Genomic DNA, 18,461 nt, shown 5'->3' with positions numbered 1-18,461 from the left:
TTTTAATCAATACTTTTGATTCTGATGTAGAAAAAAAGGCATGTATCGTAATTAGACTAATGCATGTTAAATAAAAAAGTAAGTATAGAAAATAGCATATAGAATGAATATGTAATACACATTACCCATGCTATTTAACAAATCGCTGCAGATGCTTTAATTAAGCATATACATTACCTTAAAAATCACGTTTGTCAAGAAGCAACAGACTTTATAACAACAGTCTCATAGAAATCAACACAAACAGTCAACGTGATGATTAATAATCTGCAAAGAAAGGAAAATGAAATTCCTCTCGACATTATGCTACATCTAAACTTTTTGTGTTGGCATCTGCAAAACAAAAAAAAAAAACAACAGCAACAACTGCCAGTGACGTGATTAGCCTAAGCAATCGTGTCACAAGGAGCAAAAAGAGAGCTGCAGTAGCTGGTACTTTAAAGTGTCAGAGTCTTTGTAGCAATGACTAGTTTATGATGCTGATGTCAAGCATCACACTCAATGAGGCCTTTGTCGTGAGCTGAGACCAGGGCAGTGGGAAAACTGCCCACTTTCAGTCGGCAGGCCCATCCATCTTTCCATGAGGCCTTGCCGTCCCCTTTGCACCAAAACTCTTGTGTATTAAAGATCTCTTGGGTTAATGCGCTGGAAAATTGGCTTGCATTTTTATTGGTGGAGGCCAGCTAACTGCGAGAAAACAACTCATGGAGGGTAGAAAAAAGGACGAGAAAAATATCTGGAGGAGTGATTGTGGAGAGGCAGTCTCTCAAGATGTGTTTCCTGTGACTGCCATAAAAGAAAAGCCTGTGTCTGACATGTCAGAGATGATATTGTGCTCGGGCTGATTGCAGGGGCATCCATTCATCATCATCATCATACCCAGCGATTGTTACAGTTGAAATATTGACCCGGTCATGATGTCTGTAATAGGACATTAGCAACAAATCTAAGGTGATGACAGAAATGACACAAGAATGATTCTGTTTTCATCCTGCTTCACCTCTACATTCAGAGACTATATCTCATGCTGAATTCATCAAAATCCTTTATTTATTTTTTCATTGGGTTGGATATGGTGCATCTACAAAAACTACAGTGCCAGATAAAGCCTCTTTCACACAAACACAAGTCAGAGGAAGAAGAAAACAACAACACCCAACACCCAGATAAGAAGAAGCTACCCTCCCTCGCTGTGTTGCTAGTGTTGGACCTTGAGCTAAATAAAGAAATAAAACATAGTGAGCAAGCTGTAAAAAGTAGGGTTTGCTACATTTATGTGTAGCTATAAACATGCTAACTGCCAGAAGATGTATCTGTGTCACATTATTTCAGCAGAAATGACGCAGGATCGCAGCCAAACATGAAGAAGTGTTAGCCTGGGTCTAGCTCCGCTGGTTGTGAAAGGAACTACATTTGAATGGAAGTCTTCTGCTTGGTTTGGCTTCTCTCTTTAGGGGCTGCCACAGCAGATCATCTGCCTCCATCTTGCCGTATCTCTCGAGTCCGTTTCTGTGACACCAACTGTCCTCGTGTCATTCCATGAACCTTCTCTGTGGCGCCATCTTCCACATCCTTTGTCCAGTGTAATCACTTTCTCTCCTCTGCACGTGACCAGAGCATCTCAACCATGACCTTCCAAACCGGAGCTGTCCCTCAAATATGCTCATTTCTCCAAACAGAAATCTCAGGATCCTGGAAACGAGTTTGTATTTCTCACTGACTGAAAACATCAGCAAACATTTTCTTGAGGAGTTAATCGTCTCAATCACTAGTTTCAGGTCTGGTGGACTTCAGTCTCCATGGTAACTGGTTTTTACGAAAACAAGAGTGTGTCACCAAGTGGACTGGGAAGTGTTATGGTACAGGGGAGCATTCACCACAGTCCGCGTGGAATCAGACTGAAGGTATGTGCGGGTTGGTCCACAAGGATCAATGCAGAAATGGGTGTGCAGAGCCTAGCGGACCTCTGTGCTCGTCCAGACATGGAACGTATGACCTGGGACATGTGACTGGACACCAGTAGGATTAACAGCTGGTGCCCGGTTGCAGATAATGACTCTGAAATTCTGGTTGCTTAAACTGACATGACGTTGGCCAAATTACAAAGACATTGTTGCCGGTTAAAAGCTTGTTTAGTTCCAGGTTGAATTAGATTAGGTGCTTAGTAAACCATTAGCTGGTATAGAAAGATTACCTCTGAGGTTCTTATTGACACATAGCGACTCCTTATGTCACCAACTGTCTCCCATCGGTTTTGATGAAGGAGCTCAAGTCCAACGTCAGCGTGGACCACATCAGTGCGATCAGTGAGTGTGGAGTGACTGACCTACTGGACACATTTATGGGTGTGGGAGGCTAATTAGGAACCACTTCCCAGGCTTGGAGAGACAAGGTCTCGGAACAGCTGCTGATCAGTACTGGACTCCCGTCCCTGGGTCAAATAGGTGGCAGCTCGTCACGGACAGTGACACAGCTATAGGTCTAGAGAGGCCAATTTACTTAATGGCCGGCCCTGAGGCAAGGGACTCCCAGTATTTCTTTGCTTGAACACTTGTAGATGACAGTGCAGGAGGAAAAACGATCCACTATATCACAGCCAGTCTCACAGGAGAGGACATGAGCGCAGCCATTTTACAGCAGAATCTTTTGTCTTTTGAAGTGAATTTAATGAAGTGGAAAGTTGTGTCAGAAAGTTATTTGAAAATTTGATTTAAAGCTGCATTAAACATTACAATACTTGTAATGTGTAAGGCAAAGGGGTTTTTTTTAATGGCGAGAGGGTTTCAATGTCGTCACAAGCAGCATGTCAAACATGGTCATTGACATCAGCAATCTTAAGTGAGAGGTTTCTTTTTTCCTTCACTATTACGCCCTAAGGGTCAAACTGCTTTGGTCTCGGACATCTCTTAACACGTGGATGTTACAGTAACAGTGGCAGGAAATCATGCCCAAACATCACCTTTGACCCCACATGTCAGCCGATCCACCATCGCTTCTTTTGAAATAGACTCTCAACTTCTATAAATGACTCGATTTTCCCACCATGTCCCTCCATTCATTTCGTCTGGCACCAGCCATTTTCCACTACAGAGCCTGCGGTCAACTAATAGTGATTGCACAGTTGCTGAAAATCTGTCCCATTGGGTTCACAGAGGTCAAAGGGCTCACACTCGGGTCATAGCCTGTCTTTATGTCTCTTCCCACCAAAGACTCTCTGATGAATAGAGAGCCCCAGGAAACAAAAGCTTTCAGCAAAGACAAGCAACTTTGCTCGATACATCAGCACCTCCGCTCACTGCCGCCCTCCCCGGGTAAAACACACTTTCTGACGGAGATAATATGAAGCTGAAGGGCAACCGAAGTCCACAAAGACGTTTAAATTAAGCAAAGGTGAGAAGTGAATCCACAGAAATGGATCATTTTATATTGTCACCGGGAAGAGATAAATCACAGCGATACAACAGCACGTCCGTGCACTCGGTGACAGTTTGCTGCTTGCAGTCGCGCACACACACGTCCGTGTATTCCCCCTTTCCTGACACGGTTGTCCACAGCTCTGGAACATCTTCGTTTCCTCACCTTGTTTGCCCTATCGTTCCATTTGACCCTTGTAAAACTGTATCAGCAAACTCAAATCCAGGCCCGTCTCTAATCTGTTGCCTTTGTTCACGTCTCTTTCTTATAATGTCTTGCAGATTCCAGAGGTTGAAACTGGCAGGGAGATTTTAAACAAATGACATCTGGTTAAAGGTCAGATTCAGGGGGCCCAGTGGGTGAAAGGTTGGATAACTCCAAGGAAGGTAGTGACCAAGTCTTTGGTCAGATGTTTTAGATCTACTTTGCCCCAAATGTATTTGTTGTGTACATCTGTTTTTTTGCATCAATCAACTGGGAAACGTCAGTTAAAGATGCTGCAACAGTGTCAAGAGTCAACATCTGTTATTTAAAACAGGATTGTCAGTGATGTGTTCATTTGTGTATTGATATATGGATTGCTTTACACTGATTTATTGCTCGAAGGGAAGGTCTGCTGCTGTAAAGATCACGGTCTCGAGTTCAAACTGCAGGTGTGTAAAATGGAACATGCACTTTTCTCCTAAATTAGGCATTGAGGGCTTGGAAGCGAGCTGGAGGGAAATTAGTGGAATAACTGGTTGATTCTAACCAGATGATTGCTTCAGTTGGACACCAGAGAGATTTCATTAGGTCTCTAATTTACAAGCCTCCCCCCGCATTCCAGCTCATGGACCAACTGCCCCGGGTCTTAAAGACCAATGTTAGCCTTTGCCCCTTGCAAACATTTCTGTCGAAGAAGCTGTGCACTTTGAAAATTCTATTATGATGGAGTTAAACTTGGCGTTGAGGGAATGCATTTTTCAGCTCTCTGCTTATGCAAGTGTCTTGTTCATGGCATGACAATCATCAGACATCAGTGACCATTAGAAGAGCATTTCAACCACGACATCCAGCTTTCTGCACAATCACCCTGAGGTCATTTTATGACTTTAAGGCATGTTTGTTTTTTTTTCAGAGATGGTGCACATGCAGGGATCAGTAGGAAAGTGTCAATATGCAGAAGTCAGCCATGCCAAAAGCAACAGCAGCAGGTGTGCACAGCTGTGACAAAGAGGCTGATGTGAAATGTTGATAAGGAAAGATTGACCAGCTGTAACAAGAAACATTCATATCAATACTCAATAAAAACAAAACAAAAACAAACAGTCTATATGACACTGACCATTTCATTCATCCACTCATCAACACACAGTAGGTTAAGGAACAGTTTTTACAACGTAATGTACACACAGAGAAAATAAATCTACAACACATAAACAGGTTAAACTTACAACTGTGCAGTAAAAACACATTTTTATCATATATTCAATTGTTTATGAATACCACAGCGTGTAGTCTATAAACTCTCTCATTACATAAAAAAAGAAATATATTCTCAATGAGGTAAAATAAAGAAATAAAGTGACATTTTTGACCATATCTTCATTGACATTACTGCTGCTTCACTAAGTTTTAAATTGACTCCTTGATCAAACATCCAAACTTTTTTCAGGAGCATATATGCTGGTCGTGTTTGGTTGTGCTGTCTAATCTGTTGGCATAACTACAGCACATGTAACAAACATTATAATCCCGCTACAGTGAGAGTCATTTCTGATGATCAAATCTCAAGGTTTCATTGAAGCACCCACAGCAACACGTCGCCCCTTCCTGTCACAGATGTACGTGTTATATGTACTGTGTTGTATTTATAGACTCCTCTGCTAACGTACTGTAGACCTCGCTGTCAGCTTTTTCAAGGGCACAACTTGAGCACCACCCTGGGTTGCTCTAATGGCTGATGACATATAAACCTTCAACCACTGTTCAGGATGTTTTTCCCCTTAAAAGTTCACTTTGATAAATGGACCTGTGTGTGTGTGTGTGTGTGTGTGCTGCCCTAAAACTGTGTTAAAGGAGAGATACAACACGACAGGCGACATGAGCAAACACAAAGTCTTTGTTTTCTGCTGTAAAGAGTGTGTGTTAGCGGGTTTGCCTCTGAAAAACAATCATGTTGTCATAGAGGAGTGGGAGTTACATTCGGCACAGCGTTATTACAAATGTTTACACGGCACACTTGGGACTTAATGATCAGAAAGTTTAGCATGAATTGGACTGTAAGGCTGTCAACATTCATCACAAGCACTTTTCTAAAATAAGCCACAGTTTTATCCAGCGTGACGGTGTTTGTAAACAGTGGGATGGATCCAGGCAGGTCGTGTGTCGCTGCTAATGATGTTGTAGGAAGGGAGGGAACACTATGGGAGGCCCCATGCTGCTGCTTAACTCTCTCTTAGCTGCCAGGTCATGAGTGATTAAGGGGTTTGTGTTACCTGAAGCCCTGCTGAGGAACTTTCCCCTGGGGTAGAGTTGTCCCATCCACCTAATCTGGAAAGGCTACGAATGGATGCAACACCATTTACCAGGGGTTTTATCACTGGTTTCCCAGGGGAGTCCTCTCACACTTCATATTCAATTTAGCAACAAGACAGGAGCCTATACCTACCTCTGTAGGTGTATGTATGTTGGACTGGATTTTATATATATATGTATCTGTTTTAATAGGGAACTTGTTTATTAATGAGCATCACCATGTGAATATGCCAGATTATAGCCACTGGCTAATTTACATACATTTTTCTTAGGTGGTTTGATGGAATTAAACAAACTGGCTAATTTACATGCATTTTTCTTTGGTGGTTTTATGGAATTAAACAAACTGGCTAATTTGCATTTTTCTGATGGAATGGCTAATTTACATACATTTTTCTGAGGTGGTTTGATGGAATTAAACAAACTGGCTAATTTACATACATTTTTCTTAGGTGGTTCGATGGAATTAAACAAAACAAATCACGAGTACATGTTCAAAAAACAAAGCAACAAAAATAAAAACAATATAATATACAAATACCAACAACAACACAAACGGCATAGACTGTGGTTCATGTGAGGTAGATTCATATGTTATGTTTAGATAAATAAGTATATAGATACGTAATAGCTTTAAATGTTTGCGTTCATATATTTATTTGAAACAAAAACAAAATCCGCCAACGACAGTGTCTGTACAGTGAATCTATCTCCATCCATTTATTAACATGTCAATAGGTTGCAAATGAACATCCGCAAGATGCCTGTCCTCCTTTTTTATTGACCAAGGATAATAAATAGTCTTCAAATTGTCCCTGAAATTGTGTCCAGCCGTGATTACAACTGGCATCCTGCTGTGTTTGTGTGCAGTGGAGTCGGGGTGGAGATGAGTGGGGAGGGTGGAGAGATAGAGCTGAGACAGTCGTGGGTTCAGAGGTGGCGTGCAGGACAAAGAAGAGAAGTATCACAGAGGGAGAAAAGTATAAGCATGACCATGCTCCTGTCCTTGTTTGTAAAATGATAAATGATGGGACAGTGCAGTGGTGCGGGCGTGCTGCTGCTGCTGCTCTTTGAAAGTTGCCTTCAAAGGAACTAGCCGAGATCCAAGTGCACGGCAATTGTCTCTCTGCTGAAATCCACATTTCTGATTCTGTAAGAGGAACCGCTTACGTTACATGTCGTAAACACAGTTTGGATGAGTGTCATATGCATATATGCATTTGAGAACAGCTGTTCAAAAATAACATGGACACATCATTGTGTTTGAATTGTCAAAAAATGGCATTTTAAGCAGGTGCTTTCTGCAACCACGTCAGAATAGGGAAACAGAATACATTATTAAATATCTCCTTTCCATTTGCATTTGAATGATAATAACACTCACACACATGAGAACAAATACAGAAAAACTAGAAAAAATATGCAGTCAAACCCACAAGGTTTAAAAGTCATCTTTAAATAAAAAAAAAAATAGTTACCATTTTAAACACAAATGAATCCAACAGCTCAGATTCTACACAGATGCCAAACAAAATGTTAACATTAACTGTATGAATTTTATTCCTGTCTCCTAAAGGCTGTGTGCTCATATTTTTTTTTATTTTATTTTATTTTTAGATTTAAGGTTGACTTATGAATTCAGTGCAACAAAGTCGGGGGGAGAAATAAAATTTAATGACGACTCCATCTCCTCGGCCAGACCACCGTCACTGGTGCCAGAAGTGGTTTTCTGGTTCAAACAGAGAGCAAAGAGAAGACAAGTGATATTGTCAGCATGTTGAGTTGTTGCAGTGCAGGGAGTGGGAGAGGCACAAGCAGGGCAGCCCCAAACAGGACAGGACCATGAGTTCCGCCAGCTGCACCCTGTCTTTGAGGAAGGGATGGAGAGCTTCTCGATGAGGTTGGCAAACGCCGGCTCATAAACTTTCCCCTGTCTCTCCCTTTGATTTTCCTTGGACATCTGCCTGGCCCTCCCATCAGGAATGTGCAGCAGCTGTTTGCTGCAAGAGTCTTCGCTGTGTGAACTCAGGCTTGTGCACGGGTCCCGGCTTAATGAATTGAGCCAATTCAAACTAGGTCGCCTGGGACACTGGGCCCTGGTGCATAACTCTTCTCCAGGGATGACGAGCGAGCTCAGAGAAAAGGGCTGGGAAATGTATATTATAGAGGTTAACCGTTTGACCCCGTACTGTAATTGGCTTAGATTGTCTAGCAACCGGATTTGCAGGGCAAACCCTGCACGAAGTTCAGCTGCAGCCGACATGATTGTCTCGTCTTGTGTTTGTGAGAAAATGTGTAGTATTAAAGCTGCAGCACGTAGCCTTATGAAGCTGCGTCCTTCTCTGAGGGAGTGTTTGTGTGTATACAGCAGCCGAGCAGGGGCAGGTGGGGGCAAGAAGCAATTACCCCATTAAACACCATTGTGTTTTTGAGCAGTAGAAGTTCTTCTGAAGTCTTCTGTGGGCACTTACTTCTGTTTTTAGTCGCACTCCATCTGTCTTCACATTAAAAAAACAAATCACTTCCTGTATGCATAGCGGTGATGTTGCCAGGCAACATAAGAACACTGCTCGGCTGACAAACACAGAGAGTTGTGTGGACCACAGTTGTGCGGGCACTCGTTTAAAAGTTACGCACAGCTTCGAGTCAAATGCAGATCCACGGAGAGGATGCAACAAGGTGTGCGACACACACAGTTCATTCGACACGTTGTGCGGCGGTGAAAGACCGCTGATATTTCTTTTGAAAGGCTGCGAGTCATTCAAAGGAATGAATTGTGTCGCGCAGTTTCTGCTTAAAATGGACATTCAAACCGGACCACATTTTTATTCAGCCAAAGAAAAGAGGCCCGGACTTCACTCACGGTGTTCATCCAAACTTGAGACTGAGAGAGACAGGGGGAGGGAGGGATTACTGATAATATGGACGGTTTTCATTGAAAAAGAGCAGGCAAACAGCACTGAGCTGAGTGACAGAGGGAATAATCTGATGCTGCTTGTTTGTTTGAACAAGGAGATTAAGGAGATAAAGAAGAACATAGAATTTGGTAAAGTAACACCGCACATGAGATTCTCCTTTTTCCAGCCAGTGGGGCCCTGCTCTAAATGCAGTTGCATAACTTGTTTTCTGCTTTAAAAGTATTAGAGAAGCTGTGCTATTAGAATTAAATATAAAGGTCTACAAGCTTGCCATTTGTATTATGTCTGAATTCTTATAAGCCCTGGGTGTTGATTTGTTTTTCGTCGTGCCGTTATGTTGTCTGGTTCTTGTGTATTGTGTATGACTGGCTACTCAGCACAGTTGGGGGAACTCCACGAGCCATGATGACTTGCTTAAAATCTAATCAGAAACTAACAAGTCCCCGGTTATTTGTTTCTGCCTCAATACTTGAGAGTTCCCAGATGTTGTGGAAGGTGGGGAGTCGATTGTTTATACAGTGGTGAATCTTTCCCAAACACACACATTCTATCAGCCTTCATGGCTATCTATCAAGGGAGGTACAAGTTACAGTTTTTCTAAAGTCAGACAGGCACAAAAGCCCTTCAGCAGCAAATTACAACTCCCACCCCACCTGCTGAAGCCAGCGTGCCAGCGGCGCAGTGTTCAGACAGTAACCTGCCTCCGATCGATCGGTTGTTGTTGCAGCTGTGCTCTGGTTGATGGTTTATTTAAGCGGCTCCACATGCTTGTTGAGGGGAAAGCAGCTGAATACATAAAACAGGCTCTCAGAACCACTTTGTGGTCCGGCTAAGACTAAATGGAATAATAAAAACCAAATGGTTTTATCCCACGTTGTAGGCTCATGAATCCAGGAAGTTGCTTTTTACCTTCATGATCTGATGCAAGTAGCAAGTTTGAATCTGTAGGATGAGTTGACTTTAACGCACTATTGCATGCTGATGTTAGAGTCAGATTAAAGAAATCATGGTAGTAACAGCATCGGTTTTCAAAAAAAGAAAATACTGTACATGTTTTTGTCACTGTAAAATAAATACGTAAATAAAACAAGTATCACGCCATGACGGGAGCTGCAGCAGTCATGTCCATGTTCTGTCCATGTTCCAGTCCCATGTTTAGTCAGCAAGGCTTCAAGGTCGAGCCTTGACTCTCCTCAGAGAGGTCAATGACATCCTCTCCGCATTCACACTGTTTCCTTCCCTTCAGCCAGAGGGGAGGATGTATCTCTAACTTCCTGCTACCTCACACACAGACAGGAAATCACTCATTTCTCGTGCTATGCCCCACATTTCAAAAGTTACACGCTGAAGAACTGGGTATGGATTTCACTCCTTTACTGCACCACAGACATTTGTTCCAGAAGAAAATAAATACATGTTACTTTATTTGCAGTTGGATATCAATAGATCTTTATTATTGCAGTCTGTGATAACAGATGATGAGAAGTGTTGCTGCTGCCGTTTTGTCACGTTTGGCACGATACAGTTCCAGAACGACGCAACTCAGCTGAACTCGGGAATCAAACCGAACTGTAGATCAGTTAAAGAACACTTTCAAATCCTGCAGACGTGCGTTCATCTCCGACATATAACAAGGGCATTTCTAAAATCTCCATAATTCCCAGGGGAGTCTGGGGTATTTAGCGACTGCAAACCAGTGCCGATAGCGAGCCGCGTCACCACCCCTTCCCCCGTATGTTCCGTGTCAGCTTGAGTGTGTGCTCCGGTCATGCAGGAAGTACTGAAAGATTCTGTGAAGAAATCTTTTTCATTAACTGAGTCTAATGAGTCAGTACAACTGCCTTACAAGTCACTAGTTTGTGTGTGTCACTGCAGTTGAGGAGGCACTACAGTAACGAACCATGCTGAGCTGAGCTGTACAGTGGAACATTGTCATTTAAGAGAATACTGTATATTACTGTATGTTCTACAGAGGCTGGGAATGGGATTTTGTAAAATGTTCTTTTCTTATGTCACATTATGCCCGTTCAAACAGGTGGTGGTACTTCAACCTACTACATTCACTCCATGCCATTCAGAACTTTCTCCAAGAGTGTTTTGTAGAATTAGTATTAGAATTAGAAATAATTAGAATGAGTTAGTATTCTTAAAAACCATAGGGGTATGTCATTCAAATTGGATTTACCCACTAAAGGCTAAATAATGCACTAGCTGCACCATCACTTTAAAAAACAATAGTTTGGGCAACACGTTTGAGTCCCCAAAATCCCTTAATAGTAAATTGTGACACTCTGACTGTGGTCTGAGTATATAAGAGTCATGAGGGTCACAAGTGCTCCTGTATTTATGACTCCTGCTAGACAACAAGACAACATTTTGTGAGGAATTCGGCCACCATTTCTAATTGACGGTCATTTTTTTTTTATCCTGATACTTTTGTTAATTTGTTCAGATGACTGCAGGGATGGAAACTCAAACATTTCAGTTAGAAATGTTTTGGAAACTAATTTTCATTTGTCTATTGTTTTTAGTTTTCATGGAGCCTTAAACTGAATAAAACCCATATTATGTATCAAAGCTCATGGAAAATCGCCTCAAGCTCAGATTATAGTAATGGCATTGTGTCAGTGTGAAGGTTTCATTTGATTTGAATGGAGATAAACACCATGGCTAAAGAGTGTGTATTCTGTGACATCTGGCTACATTTCGTTCTACAGTATATCAAGTGTCATTTCAGATTCAAACAAACAAACAAACAAAGGTTGCCAAATATTAATTCCAAAAACCTGCAAATAAGATTACATTTTTCTTTTTTTTTGTTATGTTGAGCATCTCCAGTTGGTTTTTGTGGCCTCACAAAGGTGAAGCTCAGAGAAAAAAAAAGCGAGGCTTTCTGATATCTTGGATAATTTTGTTCCCTCTCGTGAGTCTGACCTTGCCCCAAATATGGCTGAGGACTGAACAATATTGTTGATGCAGAGCACTGGCACATTGTGAGGAGGCAGGGAACATGCACACCACTGTTTAGCTGCCTTTAACGCTGAGATATTTTGGCCCATGTCTCCCTGAGAATGACCCACAAAGATTGTAATATCCAATAAAAGCAAGCGGAAAAAAACAACCCAAGAATAATGCTGCGCCACATGTTTATTTACTCGGTGCAATGTTAGAAAATGTGGATTAAACATAATCATGCACAGAGTGGACTCAAGTGCCTTTCTTCTCTGAATGCAACCACAGGGTAAACCACAGACTGACCCACTTTTTACTTATTACAGCTATAAATGCATTAGCACAACATATGGAAATGGCAGAACTTAAAAACCAAGCTACTATCTGCTCGGGTTCACAGAGGAAGTGTTCCCTGCACACACACACACACACACACACACACACGTGGTGCGTTATGCCCTTTCAGAAGATTACAACATAATACAATACCTTTCTGTTTGTTTGTTTGTTTGTTTGTTTTTTCCTTGTCATTTTTGTTTGTTCCACATGTTTCGATCACATTCCAAACTTTGTTTTTCTCTAAAAGGACGAAGCCTGCACCTTTCTGAATACACCTTAATTCTCAGAAAATCCCTCTCATGCCACGTTTCTAACTGTTGAACTGCACAGTAACATATCCACATCTGGCAGCGGATCCAATAACACATCTGGCATCGGGAAGTGATGTGCGAACAGTAACTAACCAGTAATTACACTCCTTAAGACAATCTAATCATCTCCTCTGCTAGTTGAGGGATTCTACAAAACACTCTTGAGAAACCTTGAGCCATCAGTTATAGAATTGCTTGTTTTTAATCCTCATACGTGAACCAGCAGCACATTTCTATTTTGACAGGTTCTCTAATTACCTTTGCTATTTATGGTGCTCTAACCATCTGCTACTGATTCCTTCATTATCTTGAACATGACACAATGATTAGGAGTTTGCAGGAGAGAGTCATACCTTTGCGTACTTGTTCTCACAAATTGTTAATCAAAAGTCGCCAAACACGTGAACATTTTTTTTTTGAATAACTAATCATTTTGTGGCACAACTTTTTATTTTTAGACTTGAACTTTTGAGACTTGTTTTAGGTTCGAGTGTGACCCCGAACACTGAGAGATTTATAGGCACAAGGTCCCTCAACGAGGCTCTCATGGGAAAAAATAAAATAATATCACGTTTATACGACCAAACATTTGTCAGCTCTTTTCAGCGCGTTCGAAAACTCATTTTGAAGTCTGAATCGGGAGAAAATGATAATTAACTTGCACATGTTTGGACCGTGGTTTGTTATTAAAATCTGTCTCATTGATCTCATTTGACCTCAGAACTGACCTTCCTTTTCGATGTCAGCAAGTAAATTGAACCCACTGTTGTGTATGTTTTTTACTAAAAATGCCTCTTCTGTCACAGTCTGAATCATGTGGCTTTGTTAGCAAAGCACTGGAGAGCATAGTGACAGATGTTTACCATTAACACTTAACACAGTCGTCTCACTACATCCCAGTATGATTATTATTATTGACACGATTAAGACCCAGTGTTTAACAGGCAGCGAATAGCAGCACGACAATCGGAATTCATAAGGATACTCATGAAAACACTGCTCCTGCTTGTTCTCATTAATGTTTGATTGTTGTGCATTTTTCAAAAGTGGTGCAGCCTTTTTAATTGAATCTGCAAAGAAGAATACCCGACAGCTGTTTTTAAGTCCCGCTGAACATAAACAGCATGTTTGGTCTTTTATTAGCCATAATTTCACTGTCCTGTCAGTATTCATGTTTGATTAAATCCCTGTGGTATAAGTGACCAGTGTCATTGATTTGTTATCCTCCTTGTTGCATTGACTCGCCGAGCCACAAGAGGCTTTTTGAAGGCTGCTGATCCCCAATATATATTTGTAACACATTTGTTTTAATTAAGTGTTCACACTGCATGGGAATTGGATACTTGGCTAAATGACTGGAACCAACAGTAATACGACTAATTGTGTTTACTCTTGTGCCTCGCAGATCAATATTTAGAGTAGCTGGGTATAGATTTCTAAAAAGAAAAAGGAGAGATCAAATAACTTGGTGGTATTTGGTTGCAGTCTGTGATCCGTAACAATGTCCGTAAAAGGTTTTGATAACTCTTATTAAAACTGGGATTTTTACAATTTTCTTTCCAATGAAATAATAAATAATCTCTCTATTTTTTTTATTTTTTTATTTATTTATTTATTTATTTCTTTATATCTACTATACAGACCCTGGCCTTTTGGACGTGTTGTCGCTGAGTTGAGGCACATGCGCTGAGTTCCAGGCAGTGTTTTCAAACTGCAGACCAGAATGAAATAAAACACTCAAAGGATTAGAACAATTTAGAAGGCAGACCCCCTTCGTTTCCATTGTGCCTCTACCATGCTGCGGCTATTTCTCTATGCCCAGCATGGGCTCCACTTTGTGGCTTTTAATAACCTACCCCTTCATGCTTCTACCCCCCGAGACACATTTTCCCTACTTTATTTGTACCACTTTCCTTCTACCTACCAGCAGCTGCAACCCCAAACAAGCAGTGCAGGCGAAACATTTCTTCCAGTTGCTCAACATGCTAATACTCCCCTTTTCTTTACAGCTCAAGCATTATATTGCAGTTTCATTGACTGGGAGGTGTTGTGTTGCAGTGGAATCAATAGCTGAGGGGATCCCAGCCCAACGATTAGCTTGTCAGTCAGGCCTCTGTGGTTGAAAGGAGGGGAGGCAGCGTAAATCCCAGAATACCAGGGGCCACCAGCATGGAAAAGCTGGAATGCTGGGAGCCGCCGATCGCGCCGCACCACCTGTTGTAAGAGGCAACATGTGCTGAGTGTATTAACCTTTCTGCTACTGTAGTTTAACCACTGACTGCTACCATGGGTGCCTTTATGCTGTGATGAAGACTTTCATAACGCCAGGAAGAAATGTCGCTGTCGTCTAATCAAATTACCTTAAGCTGTTTATTTACAAAGTGTGGAGTCGTGTTTTCCTCTCTGGTTGGCTCATGACTCGACTTGAGCATCATTTTTCGATCTGATGTGGTCAGTTACAACACAGCAAAGACACAAACGCTGAATAGAAACATGGTTATTCACATAATAATGCTTTTGGTGCAGTGTTGACCACGTGAAGACAAGGCCGCTTTGAGCGTTACCTTCCTGGAGTGAAGACTCCAGAGTAAAAGCGAGGTCAAGCATTTGTCTCGGAACAACACATAAGAATTTTTTTGACTTTAAATAAATGTTAGCATGCCTCTTTATCCTGTTTCTGTATTAGAACAGTTCAGCGGGGTGACTCACCACTGACAGCGGCTGATGTTTCATTTCCAAGACAGGGCAATTGTTAACAGTTTGTGCATGAGTCATATTTAGAGAAAATGGAGACAAAGTAAATATTTGACCTTTTTAAAAATGATTCCACTCTCATTCCAAGGTCGTCGTGCAGCTCGGCCTCGGTGGGAAGTGAAATGACACTAACAGAAGGCAACATAATGCTTTGTGACGCTCCTTTAACTGTTCCTCCCCTCATATGTTTCCTTGTGACCTTTTCCTGCAGCTCAGTTGGGGAATGCATATTATCAAATACAAAAGCATTATTCCCTCTGCATCCTGGCCATTATGATGAGCTCTGCTGTATCACTCTTACTGTTAGAGCTGTGCTAACAAAAGCAACAATTATGTAGTTACATATATTCTTCTCATTATTCCTTCCCTATTAAATTACTCAAGCAAGCAAGAGCGTGATGCATGCTTCTAGTAGCTCAGTGCAGATAAGACAAAAGTGACCGTTTTTGGCCCCAAAAATGAAAGATCACAGGTCGTTACTCACCTTGACCCCATGTCATTGAAAGCCACAAATCAAGCCGAAATCTTAATTGTAATTATTGACTCAGACCTGAATTTCAACAACCCTTAGCACCTGAAGAACAGTTGTACAAACAAGACACAGATAAAATTAGTCATGTTTTCATTTTATTATTCATTACAATATCATTATTGTAATGGTGTCTTCACAGGTCTTAACTAAAAATCTATCAGGCAGCTGCAGCGGGCCCAGAATGCTGCAGGGTCAGATTTGGTCTACAAAGAACTGAATGGTCCTGGACCAAAACACATCCCTAGACTTGTTAGTTCCTCTGAAGCATCCAGAGGTCTACGATCATCAGGGCCAGGTTTACTAGACCCAAACGAAGTGAAGCAGCATTCAGTTCTTCTGCTCCTCATCTGTGGAACATGAGGTCTGCTCACACGATCAGGCCTGAAAACATTTACTCCAGCTTTTCTTCAATGCTCAGACAATCATCTTAGTTTAAATGCACTTTTATTGGCAAATCACACTTTTATCTATTTTGATGTCAGTGTCTATTTTATATTTAATGCTCATTTTCTATATTTTATATAAGACGAGTATCACATTGCCGTGTTAAAGTAAGACTATAGATTCAACACAGATTTCCTTAGAACCAAATATACTACAGGTAAATGTAAGTGCATCTTTAACATAGTGCAAAATTTGAATTGGGGTTAAATGGATCCTTTTTTGTGTTACTTTAACGCTGTGAAATGAACTGTGTACAGAAGGTTTATGGGTGATGGTAAAACACTGTCAACAGTAATCACAGTACAGTCATTTAAATAAGGTTTATTCGTATTTACATTAGAGAGAAACGTAATGAGGAAATCCAGCGAATGGAAGCGCAAGAGTGAGGTTTTCCCAAAGTGGCGTCTACACCAGTGGTTTCCAACCTTTTTTCCTTGAAAGTAAAAGGTTCACATGCAAAAATAAACATTCTCACAGTGTGTATAGATAAAAACTGTCCTGTGTTTCCATTAAATTAAAACCAAGGTATTGCCTTGTTTTCTTTTTTTTGATCCCGGTGAGTCTTCCGTACTGTGACGTTTCTCACGCAACAGGAACGTGATCAGGTGTTGGTGATAAATAGCTTAATAAATTGAAAATGATAGTTTTTATTTGGGTGATACTGACTTCTGTCTGATTGGGATGCACACATATAATTACATTATATGTAATGTGATTTCTGGCACCCCCCAAAGGGAACCATGGGTCTACGTGAAAACGCAAGGGAGCCGTTTTCGAGATTTTCCAACTCTGATCGCATCTCAGCGCCGTTTCCGTGTGATTAAAACACAGGTACGATAAAGATCTTTAGGGGATACAGCGGGATTCATTTCTGTGTGAACAGCCTCTGATTTTCTTTTTGGATTAGCTACAAGCTGACAAACATGTAAGCAGGAACATTCTTGTGTAAAGGCTGTGTCCTGTTACAAACAATCCATCCGGGATGGAAAACTGTGAGAGCACGGCGAGGATTTTGAACTCTGGTGTTATTCTGGTGACGGCGTCATCTTTCATCTGCATGCAATCTAACCAGACTCCCACTAGGGGGCGTGCTGTCAAATCGAGGTTGGTGACAACCTGTTGTCGTAAAGGTCTTAGAAAGAAGCAGCTTCAGTTTGGACCCTGGAGAAAACTTTCAAGGAAGGGTCTCACTGTGAGAGAGCAAGGGTGTCATGTTGCATCACCAGAGGAGGAGTCAAGGGCAGTCATGGACTATTTGTCCTGAAAGAGGATGGCAGGGGTCAGGGGTCATTGCAGATGGATTGCGACCCCATTAGCAGTGTTACACTTACTTCCACGAGGTTAACTTTTGACTTAAAGAGCGACTTTCTGGCTGAAAATCTTTACTGCTTTTGCGTTTTTGAGCTCTGTTCGAATTAAAAGTGTTTGAAAAAGGAAAACGAAGCGTTTGTTTTCTGTGACACGCTGTGACATGTCGCAGGGTATAAATGGCCTTTTGGGACACGCCTCCAAAAAGCTGCTGTTATGTAATAAGACACAGGGATGTGTTGACTCTGTGCAGCAGAGGGTGGTAATAAGACCAGTCAGCAGTCACTTACTACTTTCAGTTTAAATTTCACTGCTTCTCATCACAATCAACTGCACTGTGTTTGACAGAAAGTCCTTACTGGCCGGTTATAGATGGAAAATGTGTGCAGATGTCATTATAACAAAGACATTTATTGGTAACCAGACAAAAAGTACTTTATGTGACTATTTTTGCATTCGCTGCTGAAAAGTTTGCTATTCCTTTACGATGAACAGTTGTGCAGAAACATATAATGCTATTGCTGGTAATAATTGTTATTTGATACTGTGTATTGCTTGAGTTAAAGCTGGTTCTGTTACATGGATACACTTTATGTAATGAATGATTCAGTTGTTGATTACATTAAATACAGGAGCTAGAGTTTCACATTGCAAAATATGTTTAAGCAATAAAGTCATGATCCAAAATCCAATATTTCCTTACTTTGGGCCAGAAGCCACATCTCCAAAAATCCATTGTTGACTCTTTGAATTAAGCTTCTCATAGTCAGACAGACAATGAAAACATAGAAAGGAATAAAAAAAGGAATAAACAAGATCACAAGTTACACATGTAACTAACTCACTTCAGCCTGATTTTCCTCCATAGTTTATAATGATGTCTTGTTTGCCTGTAGCGTGTGTATGTGTGAGCATATGTTCATGTGTGTCACACACAGGCAGATAAAGAGAGGGAAAGTCTTTGTAAAGAAT

This window comes from Solea senegalensis, linkage group LG10 (genome assembly GCF_019176455.1).
Source record: "Solea senegalensis isolate Sse05_10M linkage group LG10, IFAPA_SoseM_1, whole genome shotgun sequence".
Classification (NCBI taxonomy): Eukaryota; Metazoa; Chordata; class Actinopteri; order Pleuronectiformes; family Soleidae; genus Solea; species Solea senegalensis.
The sequence above is the reverse complement of the archived record's forward strand: the minus strand, read 5'-3'. Positions refer to the sequence as shown.